The following is a 14,479-nucleotide window of genomic DNA, read 5'->3' as shown; positions in this document are numbered from 1 at the left end:
GTTCTGTGGTCAATATCCTTGTCAGTAAAATTGCATTCCCTCTTGTCCTTCAGTACTACATTATTTCACCTTGTCTTGAGTCTTTCTCTAGTTTTCCCACCAGTGATGATGAAGGACCCATAAATCACAATTTAAACTTATGTACACTCTTACACTACGTTGATAAAAAGTTTTTATTCGTGTGAGAAATTAAAATCACTGCTAAGACGCCTTCAGACTCAAGCCTAAATTGGCTTTGACGTTTCTTATCGCGAGCTCAGTTTGATGACCCAATAACAATTAATGGGTATTCCTAATGACGAAAACTGTTCCAAGATACAAGCAAAATAAACGTCCCTTTATGCGTTCCTTATCCGATGCTGCTAAAGTTTGATAGACGTTGTTGGCATTAATTTTTTCCCTACCTCGTCGTCGTGGCCTAAAGGATAAGACGTCCGGTGCATTCGTACGTAGCGATGCACCGGTGTTCGAATCCCGCAGGCGGGTACCAATTTTTCTAATGAAATACGTACTCAACAAATGTTCACGATTTACTTCCACGGTGAAGGAATAACATCGTGTTATAAAAACCAAACCCGCAAAATTATAATTTGCGTAATCACTGGTGGTAGGACCTCTTGGGAGTCCGCACGGGTAGGGACCACCACCCCGCCTATTTCTGCCGTGAAGCAGTAATGCTTTTCGGTTCGAAGGGTGGGGTAGCCGTTGTAACTATACTGAGACCTTAGAACTTATATCTCGAGGTGGATGGCGCATTTACATTGTAGATGTCTATGGGCTCCAGTAACCACTTAACACCAGGTGGGCTGTGAGCTCGTCCATCCATCTAAGCAATAAAAAAAAACCTATTCGTTGGTTGCTTAGGGGGCTATTTCAGCTTCTCGCAGACGCGTAGGTGAGCTCACGGGCTCTATCTGAGATAATGTGCTAACACCAGTCCTAGCAGTGAGCAGTGCTTCGCAGAATCTACCATCGGATCGGAATCGCGACGCATTGAGAAGATCCAACGAGAAACTAAGTGAGCATTGGCATTAGCTAATAGTACGAAAAATATACACAATCGTCACAACGGAACGTGGTAAAATTTCACTAGGTAGTTAAAAATAAAAATTATCATCAGACATTACTGGGCAGATTTAAAGTATTATTAAAATTTTGATAATTCATTTCTTAAATTTGAACACATAAGTTAAAAATAAACTTCAAAGGACAGTTTAAATCATTCTCCTTAGAACATAACTCTTTTTACTGATTTATTAACCAACTAAGTTCGTAAACTGGTAAAATTTTCTCAACAGAACGACAGAAAGTTTCTATTTAAATTGGCGTTTGAAAAAAAAGTTTTCGAGAATGTTGAATTAACGTTTAATAAAATGAGACAGCAATAATCACATTTGCATGTATTTAAAATCAAGAACCTAGTCAATCCTTTACGGGGCTTTAGCTAAACACTAAAAGGACCTGTCCTTCCTTGTTAAGAATGTTGAACATAAAGACGTGAACCGAAAACAAAAGTGAAATAAATACTCACACAAACACACAAAAGCGCAAATGTTTCTCGCAAATTTTATGTCCAAAATATAATTTTCACTTCACTAATAATCACAACTGAATCAAAACTAAAATTACCGCTTTAATTTTTATCGAAGGCGCAACGACACGACCTCCACGAACGCGCACTTCCAAGCGACTGGTCGCGTTCAGAAACATTCAGAAACTGAGTTGAAATATCCACAAACAAAAGAGAACGCCGAGTTGCGTACCTACCAAACATGACGCTACGAAATAATCCAAACTTTGTTTCCGTTTGCCACATTTCCTTTCATTGTCATGGTAAAGCTTGATAGAAACTAAATCTGTTTAATAATGTTTTTACTATTGAACTTACACATCAAATTCCACTAATAAAATGGAATGTTCATTGTTCGTAACCGTTGATTTGGTTTGAATTCAAAGTTTACTAACATAAATTATAAACCAAAATATTTTTACATTGTATTCATACGCAGTACATTCTTTGTGGAAAGACTAAATTGTTTTATAGTTTTGGTATGTTCAATAATGCTTGAAATGAATTTATATTTTCGAAAAGTGTCAAGATGGCATCTCTTATATCGAGAATATAGGTACGAGACAAACAGTATCAAGTCATAGGTACCTTGAATATCAAATTGGACACAGAAATTTACTCTAAAAGAATCCAGAATTCTTTCAAACGTCTATGGAAGAAATACAAAGTATCACTAACGACTATAATTATGCTAATAAACGTATTTATATTATTATCAATACTGCGTGATGTAAAATGGTTTTTCGTACCAATAAAATAGATACAACAGATAAAAAAAGTTTCCTATTTTTGTATACATTTGTGAAATGTTGCCAGTGACTTGTACTAATTTTATTGATGGACAGCAAGCACAGTCAGTGAAAGTAAAATTAGTTAAGTTACGCAATCATTAATTCACAACGGGTGTTTGTGTTTTATAATACGGTATCATCTGACTGTCAGCCGGGGAAAAGAATTTGAATTCATACCTCAGTATAAAATTGTTATAAGTAAAGTATAATTTGTTTTTGAATACTCGAATATTTGTTATTTTACAAATATCTAATGTAAGCGCCTTCTAAAACTGACTAAACACATATTTAAACTGAATATAACCTACCAGATATGATATTAAGCTCAAAAATTAAAGCACGCAACTAGACAATAATTTTATTACACTAGAAAATAATTAACCAAAAAAATGTTAAACTCATACATGAGTCGTCTATTATCAAAGGTGGCAATCTGTACATTTGGACAAAAAAAATTTATTGATATGTCAATACAGATTTATTTGAATATAATCGTCTCCTTCAAAGAATACGGTTCAAAACCTGCATTAAATAAAGGTTAATAGTTAACCTGTTATTTATCTAAGATGTCGTTCCGAAGAGTTTTGTGACTGCCAATGGAATACAAAGTCAATAATTCGTTTTTCTGATTTACCAATCATTGTCCAAAAGTCAGATTGCCGCCTTTGATAATAGTCGACTCACATATTGATTGTGCACTAAAGAGAATTATCACAAATATGCAAATTAACTAACTAGGTCATCGCGTGACAATTGACAGATCTTTCGGATGTTCAGTGATTTTTTTAATAAACAGGTCGCACTCTGTAATTTGCCGTAAATAGCGTCTCTATCCTATCATTTTAAAATAACGCGCTAGAATGAAGTACCACTATAAATTGATCCGTCATATGATATAATCTTACAAGCACACAAAGCAAAAACATCCAACACAGATACATATTTTCGATATAAACATTTTTAGGCATGTCGGTTTGGATGAGGTCAGCGACCTATTTTAAGAATAATAGTTTATTGTAGATTTGTAGCATTGCCCGTTCCTTAAATGCAACGAATAGTATATCTTTACGTATTTATTGTCGGCTTTATGTTCAGTGTGCTTAGAGCGCATTTTTTAACTTTCTCGATCGCGTAAAAGTTAACTCAAAGTTGTATGGAGTTGGAACAGCGCCCCTAGCGGCAACGCTACATAAAAAAACTCGCAATCAGCACACAGTATTGTAAGCCCACGCGAATAGATACCACAATTTTTCCTATTTCTGCTCCAAAGCAGTCACAGATTTTGGTTCGAAGGGTTTGACAGTTGGTATATTATGCAAATAAAATGTTTACCTCCTGTCCCAAGACGGGGGCGGTATTAATGCGACAGACGTCTATGGGCTGTGGTATTCACTAAACACCAGAGCGGCGCGAGATAGATCACGAATCCATAAAAACAATTGTTTTGTGTATAATCAATGATTTCACTATTTTTATCATAATAATAGCAGAAGTGGGGAGAATGGTGATACCCGGAGGCTTTAAAGGCTATGTTGCCAGCCCGATAATAAAAATCGCACCAATCGAAAAATTTAAATGTCTATTTAATTCTAAAATGAGCAATTAAGAGATGTCGATATTTTCGCAGCGGAACAGAGTTGTAGCAACCTATACAGTGTGCTTACTTAGTGTGAATTTCTTAACGTTCTCGATAGCGTAAAAGTTAACCCAATTTTGTATGCAGTTGGAACAGCGCCCCTAGCGGCAAACGTACGCAAACGATCCCATTCCATACAAACTACATGAACTAACTTTTACGCTAACGAGAACGTTAAAAAACGCGCACTAAGCACACTGACTACAAATTGAACGTACAGATAATTAATTTTAATTAACATTACACTTCGTGATGTAAGTACACTTTCGCTTCGAACAATGCAAAATTTTCTCGTTACGATGCACTTTTTGAATTTGTGTTGTGCTTTAATAACGCTTTGCACTTTCTATGTACGTGTATGCGTTTTCTAGAATGAACAATCGATTTTGACCAAATAAACTGTATCTATACATATAAATAAAATTGGAGCGTCTGTTTGTAATATTGAAATAACCGCTTTTTATTACATGCATATGAATATAATATACGATACATACACCAAAATAACATTTTTTACAATTTTCCTCTGTCTATCTGTCTGTCTGTCTGTTTGTTCCGGCTAATCTCTGGAACGGCTGGACCGATTTTGACGGGACTTTCACTGACAGGTAGCTGATGATATAAGGAGTAACTTAGGCTAGCTTAGGCTTTTTTTAGACTAACTTCGCGGCGTCACCCGCGGTATGAAAATAACCGCGGGTAACATCACGGGACTCAACTCTCAATAATAAAATTTAATGTTTCCGAAGCGAAGCTAGGGTGGGTCGCTAGTCGGTAATATTTTCTGAACTAGGTAACTGTATAAAAAAAAAAGAAGGTAGCAATCGTGAGATTACATCGAAATGATAAAACAACAAACGCGTTTTCGCTGAATTTGTAAATGTATCCAGGTAACGCACTTAGAGCATTAACTCAGTTAATATCCTCTTTCGAAACTTTTTTTTTGGATTGGAGGGTAGTTGTTAGTAAAGCCAACAGCTAGCTCCCTATTCCTTCCTAACAGAAGGAAAAGTCCTGCCTCTAACTCCCAGAGAGGTGGCTGCTTCAAAGGCAGTGGCTTCGCGAGTGAAGAGAAATAAAACTTTCACCGAAGTACAAATAAAGACTATTAAGTACTAGAACACTTTAAAATTCTCAATTCGCTTCTTCCGCTTCGCTTCAGGTGATCCGTTCGCTGTTTCGCTTCGAATACTAACTGCCTTCATGTCATCTCTGCAACGCTTCCACGACAAGACGACAATAACAGAGAAATTCCCCGATAGGGCATTTTGATATTTCTGTTATTTGATGAAAGATGGCGTTATTCTTACCGGCGTAACAATAACATAAACACAACGATTTGACATGTCCCAAATTGTTGTGTATTAATTTTTGATATAACGTTATCTCGCCATTTATTTTAACCCCAAATAACGTATGAAGTTGCAGTTCAGCCTTATTTTGTGAACAACTGCCTGGCTGCATCCTAAACGACCACATCTGACGTAAATCTATACTCTATACTAATATTATAAAGAGGAAAGATTTGTTTGTTTGTTTGTTTCGAATAGGCTCCGAAACTACTGGACTGATTTGAAAAATTCTTTTTCCATTAGAAGCCGACATTGTTCCTGATGAACATAGGCTACTTTTTTTAATTTTTTTGTTTGTTTCATGTGTGTTTTAATGTTTCCGAAGCGAAGCGAGGGCGGGTCGCTAGTTATAATATAATAGTGCAGAATAGAATCAGCTTTCTCGACCGTATATTGCTTAGTTGATAACAGCTTGGTTTATTATGTCAATTGTAAAATAGAAGGAAGTCATAAATTAATCATCTGACGCACTTTATATTGTGTGATAAGAACGTTAAATGTAAATTTAATTCAATCATAATTAGATATTTTATTTACGCAATTCCCTTCTCAAAACAGAACTGAGACAGAAGATACAGATAACACGTCCGAAATCAACAAAACGACTCAAGCGCCAATCACAAACAGTGCAAAATAGCTTTTCGAAACAGTAAGGTAAACTTGAAATACCTATGAGGTAAGTAACACTTGTGTCAACATACTTATACAGGCTGTTACAACTTGTACTACTTTTATTCTAAAATTGAAAATGTATTTGTATTTCTCGTTTATTTTGAAAAAGCATCGGAACCAATAGAATACATTCTAAAATGAACCTTATTTAGTACACGAATGCAATGAAATTTAAAAAAAACATTTGTTGTTATTAACGACAAATTAAACGTAAAGGAAGTATCGGTGACATACTGAAATGGAACTGTAGTTAAGGAATTGTTCATATATTGCGTTCTAACAAAACAAAAGTCAAGTGTTATTATATCTAAGAGTGAAACAAAAGACTTAACCCTAAAAAACAAGACCAATGAATGGCTAGATTTGAGCATATTATTATTTTATTTGAAGTGAATAAACCTAAGAGGAGAGACGATAGAAAAAGGAAATTCCAGAAATAGGCACAAGAACCTATTTTTGTTATAAAAGTGTACTCAAGCTCACGTCAATGGCTAGGTACTTTGCTTCACCTTGAATGAAACCTTGGCACGTGGAGTAAAAGTCTTGTGTCGGCTGTCTCATTCTTCAAAACAGAACCCACGACAGCTTAACGCCTCCTATTTGTCACAAACTATCATCGCCTTCCGTCAGCGACATTCAATTCACAAAAAAAAAATACATTACGAACAATATTCTAATTACGATTATGATTGACATTTACTACATAGTAAAAAAAAAAAACAAATTACGAAATCTATGCGTCAAAGAACAAAGCGGAAGCGGATGCGCAATTACAGTCATTTTATAATCTGTAACATAATGGAGGAACGTACATTAATCATGTTGGAAGTGCGCCCCGATGCGCGACCTCACGCCGAGATACACAGGGCTGCCACAAATAGGACTTCATGTATTGATTTGTATTCAATTTTATTCGTAAATTGCGGAATGTATGAAAGACAACTTAAGCACGAGTGAATGTCTGTTTGTATTAATAAAATAACCACTTTTACTAAATGCGTAAGTATGTATACCACAGTACATATACCAAAATAACATTTCTTTTAAATTTTGTCGATCTGTCTGTTTGTTCCGGCTAATCTCTGGAAGGCCGGACCAATTCTGACGGAACTTCCACTGATAGGTAGCTGATGATATAAAGAGTAACTTAGGCTACTTTTTTTAGAGTAGCTTCGCCCCGCGGCGTCACCCGCGGTACGACAATAACCGCGGGTAGCATAGCGGGAATCAGCTAGTGTTAAATAAGAATAATATTAAAAAATAGGACAGTTTTTGTGCATAATGTACTTATGACAAAAAAAAATTTTAGTACTTTTTTTTAAAGAATTACTATCATCATAATCAGCATAGATGTCAGCTGCTGGTTATGGACCTCCCCAGAAGTTTACTACAACGACGTTGCTAAAATATCGCTTAAGCCAAATAGCCTTCCACCGCTAGATATAAATATATTAATGTGTGTGACTCTGTCTATAGACACAATGTATGTTCCGTACTGATTCAGCAATAATTTTGCAAATTATTATAATAAATTTAACAAAACTAACAGCCCTAACGTAGCTGAGATTGTTTGATGATCGGACACGTTGCGACCCAGTTTCCGAAACTCAAAAACAGGTACAGGCTCTTGTCGGTGTGTGAAAAATAAAATAAAAAATTGACACTGCAATTTGTATATAGAATCAAAACGACTATTTTTCAAATCGGACTAAAATATATTGTTTGTTTGTTTATGTTTGAGAAGTTACTGGTGGCCCGGAGGCCTTTCCAGTTTTATCAGGGCAGGTGAGCGAGCAAAGGCTCAGCTAGGAGGGTGGGATTTGCTAACAGCTACCCAAGCGCTTCCAAAAAACACCTAACGACATATACCAACACCGCTTCCGTGGCCGTAATAGAAACAGTCAGCGAATCTGTCGTGAACGAAAAAACAATAAAAATATCAACATTTCGTAGACTTTGTAACTATACTGAGACCTTAGAACTTATATCTCAAGGTGGGTGGCGGCATTTATGGTATAGATGTCTATGGGCTCCGGTAACCACTTAACACCAGGTAGGCCGTGAGCTCGTCCACCCATCTAAGGAATAAAAAATAAAAATAAATTGTTTAACTATACTTTGAGTAAGAATCAGAGACAGTAGACAGAGATCGCGAGTACCGCGATACCACGTACGTTGGGTTGTCGAAGCAGCCGAACTTCGCTGGTGTGTGACGTGACGAGTTCTATAAAGCGAAACAAGACTATTATTGTCAGTCATCATCATCTCTTGGAATCTTCTCTCATATATCAGAGGAAGTGTGAAAGTAGCCCCAGTGATTAACAAGTTAAAAAGCTAACGGTTAGCGTGGTATGGACATGTGGGGGAGGTGGGGAGGGGGGGAAGAGGTCGACTGAAGAAGACATGGATGGAGTGTGTGAATGACGATATGAGAGAGAGAGAGGAATGAGTGCTTAGCTGACGGCTGATAGAAGAGAATGGAATAGAAAAATTAGCTGTGCCGACCCCACGAAGGTAAGGTGGAGACAAAGAAGATCTCTTGGAAGAAGGCGACGGAATATAAGGGCTATCTTCTGCCTCCGCACTGATCAGTCATCGTTGAACTAAGGGTAGGAAGAGATTTCACGCTCAGCCCTACCCAGACTTGGTGAGCCGGTTCGGAGCGACCAGTGAACTGGAAGCTGTGCGCGCTATGCATTTTAACACGACACAGAGCTCATGTTAAAAAGCGACCTGTTAGTGGTATTTTTTCCTACCTCTTGTAGTAACCTCGAGGGATTATATTAGATTCTCCGGGCGAGTAGGTGAACTCACGGGACTCTAACATGGTGAATTTGCTAACACTAGCCCTAACAAGAGCCGTGCTTCGCAGAATCTACCATCGGATCGGCAACGCGACCCACTGAGAAGATCCGCCGAGAAACTCAGTGGGCTGTGTCTATGTTTACGTTTTATGTTAATATAATCGCCGAACCCTTTGTCGCAAGCGACGGGTTCAATGAAAACGGCGACCGGTACTTGAGCACCGTTAGTGAATCAGGAGGATCCAAAATGACGTGTTTAGGACTAGCGATGTAATATGTTGACTCCGCTCTGATCCAAATAAGATTTAATTCTATTGTCTTCGAATCGTATTCAATTATGACATCTAAACCCATATATTTTTCCCGAACAAACAATTATTTTTTCTGGTATAAACACGTAAACTCATAAATATAATCAGGTGAATAATAAAATAGTACCTATAAATATAAGTCAGTCACATGAAACAACATTATTACTGTTTCAAAACAAAGGATCATAATAAAAGGATACTACTCAACTACAAGACATAACATGAATAAATAACACAGAAACTACAAAAGGATGAAACTGGTATAAAATCAACAAAGATGCGCGCATAAGCCGTGACAGTAATTCAATTAAAATACCTTAGAAAAAACTCGTCATGTCGCGTGACAATCAGTCTGCCGCAGAGGCCTTGGTAGAGACCTTACGTTTGTGGAAACACGCGTCGATGCACTCGGAACAACTGGCTAGTAACATACCTATATGTACCTACTTGTGCATCAATAGTTCAAGGGGATTTGCTCTTATATGTTTCAAAGAAACGGGCATACGCAGCGGGTAAGCAATTCAAACGTGCTTTTTTTAATGCTTTTATAGGCAGACGCGCTTTCGCGTAAAGGTCGTAACGTGCACAAACCGCTCTGGAAACGGCCTCAAGTTAAAGAGGATGTTTGCTGTTCTGGACACGGTAATACTAAAAAACTTTTTTAATGGTGGTAGGACCTCTTGTGAGTCCGCACGGGTAGGTACCACCACCCCGCCTAGTTTCTACCGTGAAGCAGTAATGCGCTTCGGTTTGAAGGGTGGGGCAGCCGTTGTAATTATACTTGAGACCTTAGAACTTCATTATATCTCAAAGTGGGTGGCGCTCCAGTAACCACTTAGCACCAGGTGGGCTGTGAGCTCGTCCATCCTTATAAGCAATAAAAAAAAATCACGTTCGTAAATTAACTGCACGTTACAGAAGTTTTACTTAAGTGCTATGGAAAATGTGCACTTTTATCAGCAAACGCCACAGAAACTGCCGGATGCTGATCGTTTCATTGTGGTCTTACCACAAATTAACTTTTGGAAACTGCAATGTTTTCTTTGGTAAATAATTGTTTTCAGTTTACATACTTTTGGCTGTAGCGTACAACACTCGGTCGCACTCGGGCGTCATCGGATGCGATCGGAGCTCCCGAAAGCGCAGGTGTCCCGTGACGTCATGCAACGAGATTCGCGCGCGTCGATTTAATTTCATTGTAAAACGTAATTTTTGTTTTAATTTGTATCTTGTAGTGCCTGGCGTTGTTTACTCTTTTGGTTTATATTATAACATATATAATATGTGTTCAGAGTAAAATATCCCGCGAATACGAACAACAAATAACAAACCATAAGGCTATTAGTTTACTGTCGTTTCGTATTCAGAAACTTGTAAGTCGTATAATTTAAGTATTCTAATTGTAATTTCGAGTTGTCCGCGAATACTAAAACTGTAAAGGCAAACATCGAATTTAATATGATTACGAGAAAATGGAAATTAAATCGTAATAATAATTTTGATTACATCTACGACAAAATTACTAAGTATACCAAATAAAAAATGTATTTATAAAAGGATTAAATGGCACATATAAATCTAACATTAATATTAGCTTCGTCATATCCGATAAGATCGACTCCAATAAACCTTAATGTCCCGACTGCTTTAGTATTATTTATTGTACGTGAATTACCAATGTGCTTCAAAATGAAACTTGTAAGTGCAGCATACAAAATATTAAACTCAATTTTCTTACAAAACACTACGGAATTTCATAAACCTGTTTGCCAACATTACCTTAATAGTATTCTAACAGCCGACTCAAGTCTGCACACGACTAGGTTTCCCATTTTAGTAATTCCAATACCTACTGATACATTTATTTATGACCAGTTATATGTACTAGAGGTCCCGTAGTAGTCGAAATTAGACTATAATTAATTGGAATTGTAAGTTTGTACACTATAAAAAATATTAATAAAGACAAACAATATTTAATCTATTCTCAATTTGACAACAGACGTCAAGAACAAAAGTTTGACAATAAATAGTATGCATGCGTGTGTGCGTCAAATACATGGTATGTAGTGTGTGTAATGTTTTCTTTATTGATTTAATGTATCTCTTATGCATTATTTTAAAAAAATATTAGCATTGTGCACTTCTTCTTTATATTCTCTATAAGTGTGGAAAATTTCATACTCCTCCGTCCGCGCAATTTTCGTAAAAAGGCATACAAAGTTTTTGCTTCGCGTATTAATATATAGATAAGTATTTCTAATACATTAGTGTATTAGGCTATGTAACTAAAAATTTTTGTAGACCGTTATTTTATTTTTAATATTCGACTGTAGAGTATTTTTATAGCGTTTGTAAGATACGTGTATCCTCTTTGCTTCTTATCACAGGAAGTGTAGAACACAAAAAGTGTAGAAACGATTTCGTCGAAATTTATTTTGCACTAGATCATTCAGTTTTTTTGTGCTATTGAGTAAGGGAACGGGCCTGGGGACATCACGACGTGAATGCTGAACTTGAGACATGAGGTCTACCTTCTGATCGGAAAGCATGAAGCGCCAGAAATACATATTGGACCAGGACAAGAAATGCTTACTAAATTTCCATCTACAATATATGTACATACGTACTCAACATGAAATACCTACGTACTCAACAAATTTTAATGTTCACGATTGACTTTCACGGTGAAGGAATAACATCGTGTAATAAAAAGTGAAACCCGCAAAATTATAATTTGCGTAATTACTGGTGGTAGGACCTGTTGTGAGTCCGCGCGGGTAGGTACCACCGCCCTGCCTATTTCTGCCGTGAAGCAGTAATGCGTTTCGGTTTGAAGGGTGGGACAGCCGTTGTAACTATACTAAGACCTTACAACTTATATCTCAAAGTGGGTGGCGCATTTACGTTGTAGATGTCTATGGGCTCCAGTAACCACTTAACATCAGGTGAGCTGTGAGCTCGTCCACCCAACTAAGCAATAAAAAAAAATAAAAATAAAATATTCCATCCACGTAATAAAGCAAAAGGTTTGCACGCATCTATTTATTCAGATCTACTAAACGCTTTGAAAACTAAATATGTATGTATGTATGTGTACATTCTGCAAATTTGTTAATAACCGAGTCTATTGAGAAACGGGTTCATGAATCGACCCAAGCGGAATGCTAATGCTGGCTAGTGCCACATTACTATCCATTACGCTTTCAGACCGTGTATTTAAACGCGACTTACCGTCGCCAGCACAGTTAACGTAAACTCAGTCGAGTAGAATGAAACGGATCGCGTAATTGTCACGTGGGAAACGATCTAGTTTGGGTATTTTGAAAGTGATTGGTAGGAAGGAATTATATTTAAATTCGCACGGCATAGTTAAGGCGCTTTAGTATTTTGGGGTTATAATTTTGCGGGTTTCATTTTTATTACACGATGTTATTCCTTCACCGTGGAAGTCAATCGTGAACATTTGTTGAGTACGTATTTCATTAGAAAAATTGGTACCCGCCTGCGGGATTCGAACACCGGTGCATCGCTCAACACGAATGCACCAGACGTCTTATCCTTTAGGTCACGATCTTCAGTATTGAGGAAACCGAAGCGAGAAGAAAAGACAGGTGAACGAGCTCACAGCCCGCCTTATGTCTACCGGAGCCTCTGGACATCAACAGCGTATGTAAATCCCACCACCCACCTCGAGACATGAATTGTAATTCTCAATATTATGCTACAATGGTTCGCTAGCCTAAAGCTAGCCTGCTGCCTAGCACTTATCAGGAGGTAATTTTTAAAACTAACCACGTCGACTTTTACATATTATTATTATTCGAAATCGAACCTTTAAACTGTAGTGTAAACTGCGTACTGTAAATATTCAAATATAAATCTAAGTTGCTGATAATTCTATGAAAAAAAGAAGAAAAAAAAACAAACGTTAAAGACACCAAGAACAAACAAACATAAACATTCATTCAATATGTAACTACACATAATTATTCTTATGTTGTTATTTTATATTTTAAAAATCCACTTCATAAATGTGCAGTCATAATTTTAACAAGTGCTCCATAGCTATTTTTAGATATTCCAATACGTAAAATTGCAGTTTTCGCAAACTATCTTTCGTAAACTATATAGATAATTAATTAGGTAGATGTTATTTAATCACATTATCGAATTGAACTCATAACGCCATCCAAAATAGTCAAAGAAGGTCACATATTATGTAATTTAGATTAGAGAAACGTCTAAGTTTCACTGATTTCTTTGTTGCCTGACAATTTATTTTTGATAGTTAAATGATCATAAGTTACACCAATTTGAAGCTCAGAATACCGCCCGTGTATAGTACATACTCGGTACATTTAAAAAAGTCTGTTTTAACACAAAATAAAAGTATTAGAACGAAAAAAGCAGATTCCGCTAAAAAATACTGTAAATGTTGTTGATAACGCAGTATCATTATTTAATTTTGATTAATAATGGAATTATTTTACGAATTAACACAAAATCGATTACGTTTTTTGATTCGTATGATGTAACGTGAATATCTTCGAAAACGGCAAAACCACTTTCTTTGTACAAACCTGACAATACACAACTGGTTATTCGGGTTATGTCGTTTTGCAAATGGCGCGGCGTCGGTTAGTTCAATAATAATAATATTAATTTTCATTTCACATAATATATAAAGCACGTGGTGGCCGATCGCGATCGTCTAGCCCTACTGAGTTTCTCGCCGGATCTTCTCAGTGGGTCGCGTTTCCGATCCGGTGGTAGACTCTGCGAAGCACTACTCTTGCTAGAGCTAGTATTAGCAACGTCCTCAAGTTAGAGTCCCGTTACCTACTCGCTCGGTTACGCTGGCATAACCCCGACGTTACCAGCTTGGATTGAAAAAAAAATCTTCACATGAGCCGTTCTGGACTATCGCTCCCGACGTGAATACCCTGCCTCCAGGATTTTCTACAAAAGTGATCCTTAATTCGTATTGTAATAGAATTGAAACTGCTTAAATATTTTTATTTAAGTAATTACTGGTGGTTGAGCAGACTGTGAGTCCAGACAGGAATGTAATACCATCCTGCCAGCTATAGCTCTGACGGAAGGACGCACATCCCACTATCTTCTGACTCCAAAACTGCACTCATTTATAACTGACCTTTCACGTACATCATTGTTTATTCTCAGATTGACCTTACGCAAAATATAAATATGAATTTAAACTGGACGTCTAATTAATTGCACTCTAACGATGTAAAATTACTTTTTTCCTGTTGAGATTCTATGCTTTTCGGTTAAACACTATCGAATTCTTAAAGGCATATAAGGCATATAAAATAATTA

At 36.8% G+C, this 14,479-nt stretch overlaps 1 protein-coding gene across 4 annotated transcripts in view; it reads right to left on the bottom strand.

Annotated features, from left to right (window-relative positions):
- Window positions 1-14,479, bottom strand: part of LOC101741857 (SH2 domain-containing protein 4B) — a 96,007-nt gene that overhangs the window by 72,778 nt on the left and 8,750 nt on the right. The window contains exon 1 of one of the 4 annotated variants that reach the window (XM_004924366.4): window positions 1,532-1,792. The exons of 2 other annotated variants lie outside the window; for them this stretch is intronic. The gene's annotated coding sequence lies outside the window, so the exon portion shown is untranslated. Of the gene's footprint in view, window positions 1-1,531; window positions 1,793-14,479 lie in introns of those variants that run through there. One more of the 4 variants, XM_012688865.4, reaches the window with a different exon arrangement.

This window comes from Bombyx mori, chromosome 3, assembly GCF_030269925.1.
Source record: "Bombyx mori chromosome 3, ASM3026992v2".
Taxonomy (NCBI): Eukaryota; Metazoa; Arthropoda; class Insecta; order Lepidoptera; family Bombycidae; genus Bombyx; species Bombyx mori.
The sequence above is the reverse complement of the archived record's forward strand: the minus strand, read 5'-3'. Positions and strand labels throughout refer to the sequence as shown.